The following is an 11,665-nucleotide window of genomic DNA, read 5'->3' as shown; positions in this document are numbered from 1 at the left end:
CTACACCAGCAGTACAGGAACAGCTCGTAAAGCCGGCGTTTTTATATGAATCGCGCCTTTCAAGTCCAGCAATTTCCCGAAACTCTCAGTTTCCACGGTCAGATACACATCAGGCTTTCCTACCCTTTGTCATGGGATTTTAGATCGAGCGTGCACCAATACACTGCGCGATCTGCATGCCTATAAATCATGGACTAAACCTGTTCTCTAAATAGAGTTATCATATATCTAAAAAAAACTTAGTGTTTATTACGATCAATTTAATCTTTCCTGTGTATTGTTTTTACACCAATGAAAATGGGAAACTTATATTAAATAATTATTATATGAATCCAAATAAGGAGAGGTTTAATATTGTTTTGGTTAGGTTGACTGACAGCAATATACTTGAATATAGCTGATGCATCGAAGCAAGTTAAAACAAATACAACATCCAATCAATGGTATATATAGGGATGACACAGCGAGTGTTGTTCGAAGTGGTATTTATTTCCCTCGAGTAGGTTATGTTTTAAGTTACAAAAGGTATGAGCTTTAGGGAGTCTCTTTTGTAACTTTTAACAAAACAAAACTAAATTCCATGTCCAAAAATCACGAGTCGTGTGACCTGTTTCTACCACAATGACATCGGCTTGAATCAAAGGAGAACATGGCAAAGTCTAATTCGTGTGAAAATAATATGTGCAAGTAACGGCCGGCACCCGGTGATTTGACGTCATTCGATTATTGATGACGTTAATAACAATTAAGGTTCGGGTCAAAGTTCGAATTATTGACCAATCAAAGGACCGGAAATAGACCATTAGTTGAAAATAACATTTATATTCAACAGTCAGCACATTTATTCAATGACCTGAGAGTAGAATTACCTAGCGTATTACGGTCGAAATGCGGTTATATTATCGGCGCCCAGGCAATATTACAAATGTACCAGGTCGATGAAATCTCCAAATATTAAACATGAACTTAAATCATAAAAAACAGTCCTATCAATTCTGTTCTGTTATGAGTTTACATCATATATTCCCCTTATCATCTACAACTCAAATACACAACAACAGTTCCCTTAAGATCGATTTAGTTTACCAAACGTAATAAAACAATACCATGACATCCGGGTAACAGTACAATAACGTCACGCTGAACAATTAATCCTGTCATGTCAACATTTTATGGCATTGAATCTGTTCTTTTGATTATTTAAACAACTGGACTCTTTATGGATAGTATAGCAACCTGTATGATGGGAGAAAAGTAATCACACTATGGGGACGTGCCAGAAACATTCATCAGGGTGATATTCTTGCTTGTCTAAACCTCGACATAACCGAGAGTTAGACTAGCAAGACTATTACCTCTCGGGCTGGACATTTGTCTGTCACATAACAAAGATGATCAAAGATTATGTTAATCCAAATAGGCAGAGGTTTAATATTGCTTGGCTGTGGTTAGGTTGACCGCACAAAAGGCCCGATACTTAAATATAGTCAATGCACTCAAGCAAGTTCAAACAAATACAAAATCCAATAAATGATATATATGCCGTCATATTGACCGGCGACCAGGCGATATTACCAGGTCGCTGTAATCTCCAAAGATTCATACATCCACCAGTAAAACACAGTGCTATCATCCTATTCTGTTATGAGTCTCCCTTTATAACATAGAAGTCAATTGCGCAGCAACAGTTCCCTTCAGATTGATTTGGTTCCTCAAACAGTCTTCTTGTATATCGATTTCACGCTCCGTGGACGCAACTCTAAAATAAGTGGACACCATTGTCTAATGGAGGTATACACAAACTAATGTGGATTTTTTTCCAACTGAGAAGCATGTCCCTGCATACTTAACTTTGGCTGCAATTGAGAGTCTTGTCTTTTGAACGGAGCCTGAGTTACGACAAAAACGTGTCTTTTCTAATTGAGTCAGAGTTAAACCCGAGAAATATTGTTTTCTTTATATCGAACCCGTGTTAAAATTGGTAAATGTATCTTTTTTACCGAGCCTGTGTTTAAATTTGGAAATGTGTCTTTTTCACTGACCCTGTGTTAAAATTGAGAAAAAATTTCTTCTTATACCGAAACTGTGTTAAAATTGAGGAATGTGCCATTTTTATACTGAACCAGTGTTGAAATTGAGAAATGCGTCTTTTGATACCGAGCTCGTATTATAATTGAGAGATGTGTCTTTTTATACTGAACTTCTGTAACAACTGGGAAACAATAATAACGGGATATGAATAGGAAACCTGTCAGTCGTACTTGATCTGAGTTCTGAGACGTGTCTTTCTGAACCGATAACATGATAGACGTGTCTTTCTGAACCGATAACATGATGGACGTGTCTTTCTGAACCGATAACATGATAGACGTGTCTTTCTGAACCGATAACATGATGGACGTGTCTTTCTGAACCGATAACATGATGGACGTGTCTTTCTGAACCGATAACATGATAGACGTGTCTTTCTGAACCGATAACATGATGGACGTGTCTTTCTGAACCGATAACATGATGGACGTGTCTTTCTGAACCGATAACATGATAGACGTGTCTTTTTATACTGAGCCTGACTAAGCGCGAGTTAAAGTTGAGAAACATACTGATCATGCATAGAAAACTTGTCATTGTTCTGAAATAGGAGACTATCATGTCAATATCATTAGAGCGTATGAAGAAGAACAAATCATGAAATATAAATGTACATTGTATTTTGATATACTTCAAGACTCGCTGGATAACCAAGAAGAAACCATGTATGTTAAAAATACATAAGAATAGTAGTAGCCAAGGACACAAACCTTCTAGATCAATAACATATATACCATACTGTAGCCAAGGACACAGACCTTATATGTCAATAACATATATAACATACAGTAGCCAAGGACACAAACCTTATATGTCAATAACATATATAACATACAGTAGCCAAGGACACAAACCTTATATGTCAATAACATATATAACATACTGTAGCCAAGGACACAAACCTTATATGTCAGTAACATATATAACATACTACAGCCAAGGACACAAACCTTGTATGTCAATAACATATATAACATAAGTAACAAAGGACACAAACCTTATATGTCAATAACATATATAACATACTGTAGCCAAGGACACAAACCTTATATGTCAATAACATATATAACATACAGTAGCCAAGGACACAAACATTATATGTCAATAACATATATAACATACAGTAACAAAGGACACAAACCGTATATGTCAATATCATATATAACATACTGTAGCCAAGGACACAAACCGTATAATTATGTCAATAACATATATAACATACTTACTGTAACCAAGGACACAAACCTTGTATGTCAATAACATATATAACATACTGTAGCCAAGGACACCAACCTTATATGTCAATAACATATATAACATACAGTAACAAAGGACACAAACCTTATATGTCAATAACATATATAACATACAGTAACAAAGGACACAAACCTTCTAGATCAATAACATATATAACATACAGTAGCCAAGGACACAAACCTTATATGTCAATAACATATATAACATACAGAAGCCAAGGACACATACCTTATATGTCAATAACATATATAACATACAGTAACAAAGGACACAAACCTTATATGTCAATAGCATATATAACATACAGTAGCCAAGGACACAAACCTTATATGTCAATAACATATATAACATACAGTAACAAAGGATACAAACCTTATATGTCAGTAACATATATAACATACAGTAGCCAAGGACACAAACCTTATATGTCAAAAACATATTTAACATACAGTAACAAAGGACACAAACCTTATATGTCAATAACATATACTCATATATCCGTTATCATAGCCAAACAAAGATAAGGTGGCGGATTTATTGAGTTAGTTTTAACATTATTGAAACATGTTTTTACTCGTGTAAGTAACATATTATTATAGTTTCGATACTGCACATATTCATGTAAGTTACTTACTGTCATTTCAATACAGCGTAATGACTATCACCATAGTCTATACTGTTCAAGAGTGGATAACTTCGGAACTGAAATATGTCAACCACAATTTATTAGATAAACAACACTAACGGATATTCTATAGTGATGTAGTGAGGCTGATATCAAAGTGTTTCTGCTAACTGATGGTCAGCATATAACCATCATGACTAATTGGAGACCAATTGTCTACCAATCAGTGTTGGCATTTAGAAGAAGCCGACAATCTGACACATTTGTATCCATTACGGCCAATCAATCCTTATCCCATCGACGTCGGATATTCAACATTAACGTTATCGTTCATTAGTAAATAAAACGGTTTTTTTTTCTTAGCTTCTCTTAGACATAAGATATACGTTAGCCATGCTAAGATCATGCTTCTAAGTGAAGATGATAACATCTAATGGAATATCATTTCAATTAGCGATTACGCGTTTTCCTGAAAGAACAAACTATTCTATGGACAAATCGGAAACAAACAGGTTCAAGGATAGTACATGTATGATAGAGATGGTGGATATTTGTCAGGTACTGCCAGTCCAGATATGCGTGGAAACATGACAGAGATGGTTGATATTTGTCAGGTACTGCCAGTCCAGATATGCGTGGAAACATGACAGAGATCAGAAATTGATTAATAAAGCACTATGAGGCAGTTTCTTTATTTGACATCACATTAAATGAAAGTTATGCGATCGATAAATGCGTTGTTAGCTTTTATAAATATATGTAGTTATGTAGGTAATACAAAATCATACAATAGATATCTACTGATATAATCAATGTCAAACAATACTGTCACAATCAAGGCATGCATATCTGATATACTAAGTCTATGTATACAGGTAAAGGTTTGGCCCACTACCATTGACATATTACACAATGCTTTTATGGTAACTATGATATCATCTGAGATATGACTAATTGCATCTTGTTATGGCTTCATTCATTGGAATGTTACTGTTACATACCAATCAATACAACATGGTTATTTACTGTGAAGATATAAGTCTCATTGTGACATACGTACGACTAAATTGAAGAAAACCAAAACCCGGCAAACGTCCAGAGAAACCTGACAAACTCCATAACGAAAAGGAAACCGTTGAATATTACAACATTACTATAACCGTGAAAACTTAATTCTGAAATATGTGTAGTTGTAACTGTGCATGAGATATGGTAATTAGGCTTTTGAACTTCCCAGAGAAAATATATACCGTTATAGCAATCAGTCTCGTGTCATCAACGCCATAACGAGATGGAGCATTATGCTAATAGCACGAAATTACGCGAGCTTCTCATGATTACAGGTTACAAATGACTTCAATATATCTTCATCAAGTTTATGATTACTACAGTGAATAACATCATCTGATTAAAAGAGATGAGCAAAGGGTTGCAACAGTTTTAGTAATATATAAATTTCATTTTACCTCTGAACCTAATATCGTCATATGATTCTACTTTTTTTTTTTTGATTTTTTTTTTTTGATAAGTTTTGATAAACAAGCAAACTAAATAGAAAATAAACCTTAGCTGTGAATTATATCACACTAGTTGCCTTTACAGTCATTGATACTGTAAATGATATAAAACTTGTCTATGCAGTCATTAATACTGTAAATGATATAAGACATATATATACCATTTATACTGTTAATAGTATGCAACTATAGATACATCAGTTATATTACCAAGTCACCTTCCATTTCTCCGATCATATCTTCACTACGAAGTCACCTTCCATTTCTCCTGTCATGTCTTCACTACCAAGTCACCTTCCATTTTTCCTGTCATGTCTTCATTACCAAGTCACCTTCCATTTCTCCTATCATGTCTTCACTACGAAGTCACCTTCCATTTCTCCGATCATATCTTCACTACGAAGTCACCTTCCATTTTTCCTGTCATGTCTTCACTACGAAGTCACCTTCCATTTCTCCTGTCATGTCTTCACTACCAAGTCACTTTCCATTTCTCCTGTCTTCACTACCAAGTCACTTTCCATTTCTCCTGTCATGTCTTCACTACCAAGTCACCTTCCATTTTTCCTGTCATGTCTTCACTACCAAGTCACCTTCCATTTCTCCTGTCACGTCTTAACTACCAAGTCACCTTCCATTTCTCCTGTCATGTCTTTAGTACCAAGTCACCTTCCATTTCTCCTGTCATATCTTTAGTACCAAGTCACCTTCCATTTCTCCTGTCTTCACTACCAAGTCACTTTCCATTTCTCCAGTCATGTCTTCACTACCAAGTCACCTTCCATTTCTCCTGCCATGTCTTCACTACCAAGTCACCTTCCATTTCTCCTGTCTTCACTACCAAGTCACTTTCCGTTTCTCCTGTAATGTCTTCACTACCAAGTCACTTTCCATTTCTCCTGTCATGTCTTCACTACCAAGTCACCTTCCATTTCTCCTGCCATGTCTTCACTACCAAGTCACCTTCTATTTCTCCTGCCATGTCTTCATTACCAAGTCAACTCCACATTCGTAAGCCACGGATGCATGATCAAATGATTTCCCAATTCTCATGATACGGATGCAGTACTTATAAGTCTTCCATAGCTCCTGCCCTGGTTACAATAACAAGTGACAATGCGAAGTCAACATAGGTTCATCAAGCCGAACCAGATCACCTTCCTAATTTCTGCAATAGCTGCAGTCATCCTTCAACCATGGGTGTATTTCTATGACACCTCCATCTTTTCAGTCACATATGTATAACTACGTCACCCGTCATTTATTTCTTCAGTCACATATGTATTCTAAGTCACCCTCCATTTCTTCAGTCACATATGTATTCTAAGTCACCCTCAATTTCTTCAGTCACATATGTATTCTAAGTCACCCTCCATTTCTTCAGTCACATATGTAGTCTAAGTCACACTCCATTTCTTCAGTCACATATGTAGTCTAAGTCACACTCCGTTTCTTCAGTCACATATGTATTACTAAGTCACCCTCTATTTCTTCAGTCACATATGTATTACTAAGTCACCCTCTATTTCTTCAGTCACATAATAATGTATAACTAAGTAATCCTCCATTTCTTACGTCACAAATATATTACTAAGTCACCCGCCATTTCTACCGTCACCGCTGTATTACTAAGTCACCCTCTATTTCTTCAGTCACCTCTGTATTCTAAAGTCACCCGCACATTGTCTCCCGTCACATCTGTAATTACTAAGTCACCCTCCTATTTCTCCCGTCACCTCTGTATTACTAAGTCACCCTCTATTTCTCCGTCACCTCTGTATTACTAAGTCACCCTCTATTTCTTCAGTCACAGATGTATAACTAAGTAATCCTCCATTTCTTACGTCACAGATGCATTACTAAGTCACCCGCCATTTCTCCCGTCACCTCTGTATTACTAAGTCACCCTCTATTTCTTCAGTCACATATGTATTACTAAGTCACCCTCTATTTCTTCAGTCACATAATAATGTATAACTAAGTAATCCTCCATTTCTTACGTCACAAATATATTACTAAGTCACCCGCCATTTCTACCGTCACCGCTGTATTACTAAGTCACCCTCTATTTCTTCAGTCACAGATGTATTACTAAGTCACCCGCCATTTCTCCCGTCACCTCTGCATTACTAAGTCACCCTCTATTTCTCCCGTCACCTCTGTATTACTAAGTCACCCTCTATTTCTCCCGTCACCTCTGTATTACTAAGTCACCCTCTATTTCTCCCGTCACCTCTGTATTACTAAGTCACCCTCTATTTCTCCCGTCACCTCTGTATTACTAAGTCACCCTCTATTTCTCCCGTCACCTCTGTATTACTAAGTCACCCTCTATTTCTTCAGTCACAGATGTATAACTAAGTCACCCTCTATTTCTCCCGTCACCTCTGTATTACTAAGTCACCCGCCATTTCTACCGTCACCGCTGTATTACTAAGTAATCCTCCATTTCTTACGTCACAGATGTATTACTAAGTCACCCGCCATTTCTCCCGTCACCTCTGTATTACTAAGTCACCCTCTATTTCTTCAGTCACAGATGTATTACTAAGTCACCCGCCATTTCTCCCGTCACCTCTGTATTACTAAGTCACCCTCTATTTCTTCAGTCACAGATGTATTACTAATTCATACTTCATTTCTCTAACCAAGGACATTTTAATTATTCACCCCTCCCAAATTTCTCCAGTCAAACATGTATTACTAGGTCATCCTTTATAATCAACCTCCATTTCTCGTCATGGGTGTATTACTTATTCACCCTCCATTTCTCCAGCTAGGGCTGTTGTGCAAAAGATGTCTTGTTTTGTTTTACCCAACGCGCCGCTCAATATATATAACACAATGATTGATGCTACGCTTTGAGAATAGCCATGTTTCATGTCAAAGTGTCTTATGGATGTATGCTTTTTAACTCCCAATAGTGTCACTCCATTTCTAAAACCAATACCTAGAGCTAAACCTAGTTGACGAGTGGAGATTTGAAACAAAATCTCAAACACCATCACGGAAAGCTGCTATCTGTAAAATAGAAATGCTAAAGCTGGTGATACATGACTCCTTCTAACGGATAGAGTGATCACCTTCAGTACTAAAAGTCATGCCGTTAAATAAGAAGCATTACTGATCCCTGGATTGTATGTGAGGCGCACCAGTGTGGATGTTTGCGTTCTTATAGTCACTGCCATGTACTATCATACATGAAGTAAGGTTTGGAGGTGGTAGTTACATTACAGTTTAAACATTGCAGTTATTTAGATCAGAGGCTCGACTATTAGCAGTTATTGATTGAGATGTTGTTTTACAAAAAACAAAGCTATAACAGAAACAGTTCTTTGCAAATACTACCAGGTAAAATAAGAAACGCTTCGCTTAGAAGGCATGACGTCATTGAAATATGACACCAAGCAATATTAACTATATTTTACGTTACTTGTTCTTTTGCAATATGTTACTTTTTTTATTTAAATTATCAAATTCCATCATTGAGTATTAATTAGTTCTCTGCTCTCAAACATTATCATACAGATTGTTACTGAAAAGTGTCACCATTTAATCATGTTTATAAAATAGTTTTACACAGATTTTATTTAATGTTTTGTATTAATTTCTCGTTGATTTACTGATTTCCTATCAAACTTCGTAGTTCACATTATGAAGTTGATACTTTAACATGTATTACATACTGTAGTATTTTACACCTATAATAATGTTGTTTTTTTTGTTTTGTTTGTTTTAGTTTTTTGTTTTCCACCAGTATGTCCAGTTTTAGGTCGCTTAAACATTAATTCAGAATTTTAGAAAAAAAAATATTCAGAATCAGAGTCAGCAGAACTGAATGAAATACATTAAACAATGAAATCATTTTACCGGGAGATATTATTGGTCGCAAGTTAAGTACAATGACAAATTAATGACAACATAATTCTCGATTAACGATATATATTGGTACCTAATAGAAAACGAATGCTAATAGGTCATCACACATTACTAGAAAACATTGAATCTGTTTAATAGTTTTCTGTGTGACCTGTCGCCAACCAATGTATGTTTCGTGACTGGTATTTATTACAATCATTGTTCCTCGCCTTCCTCTGCAACATGTACTGATTGAAATGTGTTGTTTCCTTTAGAGAATTGCATCTCATTGCATAAAATGACCGTCAAATAAGATTATCACAGTGAACATTTCTAGTAAATTTGTCGATGTCTCAACTGTTAAGCTCCAATGTGACATATCCTAATGTGTTTGGTATTGAAATATCCTTATATGTGTAAAAATAACGTCTGAATTTCGGAGTTGACAAATCTTCTGATAATGAATATGTAAATGGCCGGATATGGGTGATTGTAATATACACTGAATGAATTAGATAATAGTAATAGACACTGTAAATGAATATGGGTGAAAGTAATATACACTGTAAATGAATGTTGGTGATAATAATATACACTGTAAATGAATGTGGATGATAGTAATGGACAATGTAAACCAATGTGGACGATGGCAATGGACACTGTAAACTAATGTGGACGATAGTAATGGACACTGTAAACTAATGTGGACGATAGTATTGGACACTGTAAACCAATGTGGACGATAGTAATGGACACTGTAAACTAATGTGGACGATAGTAATGGACACTAAATAAATGTGGATGATAGTAATGGACACTGTAAACTAATGTGGACGGTAGTAATGGACACTAAATAAATGTGGATGATAGTAATGGACACTGTAAACTAATGTGGACGGTAGTAATGGGCACTGTAAACTAATGTGGATGATAGTAATGGACACTGTAAATAAATGTGGACGATAGTATTGGACACTGTAAATAAATGTGGATGATAGTAATGGACACTGTAAACTAATGTGGACGGTAGTAATGGACACTGTAAACTAATGTGGACGGTAGTAATGGACACTGTAAATAAATATGGATGATAGTAATAGACACTCTAAATAAATAGATAAATAAATGTGGATGATAGTAATGGACACTGTAAACTAATGTGGACGATAGTAATGGACACTGTAAACGAATGTGGACGATAGCAATGGACACTGTAAACCAATGTGGACGATAGTAATGGACACTGTAAACTAATGTGGACGGTAGTAATGGACACTGTAAACTAATGTGGACGATAGTAATGGACACTGTAAACTAATGTGGACGATAGTAATGGACACTGTAAACTAATATGGACGATAGTAATGGACACTGTAAACTAATATGGACGATAGTAATGGACACTGTAAACTAATGTGGACGATAGTAATGGACACTGTAAACTAATGTGGATGATAGTAATGGACACTGTAAACTAATGTGGACGATAGTAATGGACACTGTAAACTAATGTGGACGATAGTAATGGACACTGTAAACTAATGTGGACGATAGTATTGGACACTGTTAACTAATGTGGACGATAGTTATTGACACTGTAAACCAATGTGGGCGATAGCTATGGACACTGTAATCTAATGTGAACGATAGTAATGGACACTGTAAACTAATGTGGACGGTAGTCATGGACACTGTACACTAATGTGGACGATAGTTATGGACACTGTAATCTAATGTGGATGATAGTTATGGACACTGTAAACTAATGTGGATGATTGTAATAGACACTGTAAACTAATATGGACGGTAGTAATGGACACTGTAAACTAATGTGGATGATAGTAATTGACACTGTAAACCAATGTGTACGATAGTTATGGACACTGTAAACTAATGTTGACGGTAGTAATTGACACTGTAAACTAATGTGGATGATTGTAATAGACACTGTAAACCAATGTGTACGATAGTTATGGACACTGTAAACCAATGTGGGCGATAGCTATGGACACTGTAATCTAATGTGAACGATAGTAATGGACACTGTAAACTAATGTGGACGGTAGTCATGGACACTGTACACTAATGTGGACGATAGTTATGGACACTGTAATCTAATGTGGATGATAGTTATGGACACTGTAAACTAATGTGGATGATTGTAATAGACACTGTAAACTAATATGGACGGTAGTAATGGACACTGTAAACTAATGTGGATGATAGTAATTGACACTGTAAACCAATGTGTACGATAGTTATGGACACTGTAAACTAATGTTGACGGTAGTAATTGACACTGTAAACTAATGTGGAT

Source organism: Pecten maximus, chromosome 19, assembly GCF_902652985.1.
Source record: "Pecten maximus chromosome 19, xPecMax1.1, whole genome shotgun sequence".
Taxonomy (NCBI): Eukaryota; Metazoa; Mollusca; class Bivalvia; order Pectinida; family Pectinidae; genus Pecten; species Pecten maximus.
The sequence above is the reverse complement of the archived record's forward strand: the minus strand, read 5'-3'. Positions refer to the sequence as shown.